At 35.8% G+C, this 1878-nt stretch overlaps 1 pseudogene; it reads right to left on the reverse strand.

Annotated features, from left to right (window-relative positions):
• Window positions 1-1003: 1003 nt before the first annotated feature.
• On the reverse strand, window positions 1004-1154 carry LOC145247016 (U2 spliceosomal RNA; annotated as a pseudogene).
• Between the last annotated feature and the right edge of the window lie 724 nt (window positions 1155-1878).

The raw sequence follows: 1878 nt of genomic DNA on the forward strand, positions 1-1878 counted from the left end.
TTAGTTAATTTTTGCAAAATTTGACAGGACGACAATAAATGTTGATAATGGATAAAAAGATAATTTTAAATAACGCATGAGTGCATTTGTTATGAGAGAAAACAAAAACATAACAACAAAAAACTATCATAATTAAAAACCAAAACAAAAAAGTAACGAAAAATCGAATCGCTCCCTGTTTTTTATTTTTTTTGGTTTTGTTTTTAATTATTGTTTTTATGACTCGAAAAAAACATCGTTAAAATAAGAACAAAAAAAAATTGTAATCAACTTTGTATGAACATAATAAACGCTTTAATATAAGTGAAACCACTAAGAACTTAGCCAGTTAGGTAGAAAACGGACACTTAGAAAATCGATTTTATTAAAAAAAAAAAAAAAAAAGAAAACATTAAACAAGTACAAATATTTTTAAAAAATATTAGGGGGGGGCTATAGTCTATTTTTAAAAATAATATCTCCTTCAAGAATGATCATAAAATGTGTTTTCAATCGGTATTTATTCAATAAGGGACCAGTTTTCCTACCTAGCGAAAGGGGACCAGTTTTCCGGAGACGAGTTTTCCGGAGACGAGTTTTCCCGAGACGAGTTTTCCCGGGACGAGTTTTCCGGGCACCCTGTAAACTACTTACACATGTACAAAACAGTCTAGCCATAAGCCAAAACAACACGAGCACGGACGTTGTTTGTCTGGCCGTCGGAAAGCATAAGATTTTGTTGGCGACAATTGTACATGCGATGATTAAAAAGGTCGATAGCCATTAGTCGCGTGCTCTCGTATAATGAATGAATGCGTGAATGTAGGATTGACATGGAACTTTTAAAGATAAACTAAAATGACCGAAAAATGGGCTGAAATGACTTAAATAAATAAAAAGTAAATGACTTAGAATGACTTTAATGAACTTAAGGATGAATTGAATGACCTTAAGAATGACTTGAATGCTTAAAAAATAACTGAAATCGTTCAAAAACAACTTGAATGATCTGGAGAATGACTTGAATGGCTTTGAGACTGACTGGTTGTAAAGTGATCATTTTACATTAAATTAATACAGAAAAGTGATCCCCCACTTTATATCACAATAAGTACGGCATGTAGTAAGAACAGATACTACACTTTTATCTTGGCCAAAAGGCCAAGAAAAGCGGTATTTATTTGCTCCCCCACCGAGCAAATTAGGCACAAGGCCGATTTTTAAATGGAGTGAAGGGGAAATGGTGTCCAACTCCCCAGGGAGTAGGGATCTGAAGGGTTGCCCCCACATATGGTCTTCGCTTGCAGTATCTGCCGGGACAGATACTACACTTTGATCTTTGTATTTATTTGCTTCCCTACGTAGCAAATTAGGCACAAGGCCGTTTTTTAATGTGGAGATGGAGGGAAGGGGGGAGGGAAGGGGGGCACCAGCTTCCGAGAGGTGGGAAATGGAAGCTGGATTAGAAACTGTTGGTATGAAAGGTTGTCTCTTCAGTGACCAAGTTCAGATATGTGGGGTTGGCCCCACATATGGTCTTTGCTAGTCATAGCTGGTCTTTGCTAGTCATAGCTTTGCAGCATCTGCCGGAACAGATACTACACTTTGATCTTGCTTATATATTTTATTGCTTTTAAAATTCTGTAAATACAATTAAGTAAAAAAACAAAAACATTTTCAAACAACAAAATTAGGCACAAGGCCCTACAAGAAATTGGGGAGGGGAAGGGTTCAGGGTCTTTGTGACTAAAGTGATTAAAAAGTAATAAATGTAGACTTTGGAGTCTTACTCTTGACTGGCAACATTTACCAAAATACCTCATTCACTCTATGGATCTTAAACTAACTAATAAATCCCCAGCGTTTAAGAATCAAGAAAAGCTTAGAACAGCATCTATT

This window comes from Euprymna scolopes, chromosome 24 (assembly GCF_053919585.1).
Source record: "Euprymna scolopes isolate OS-2025 chromosome 24, ASM5391958v1, whole genome shotgun sequence".
Taxonomy (NCBI): Eukaryota; Metazoa; Mollusca; class Cephalopoda; order Sepiida; family Sepiolidae; genus Euprymna; species Euprymna scolopes.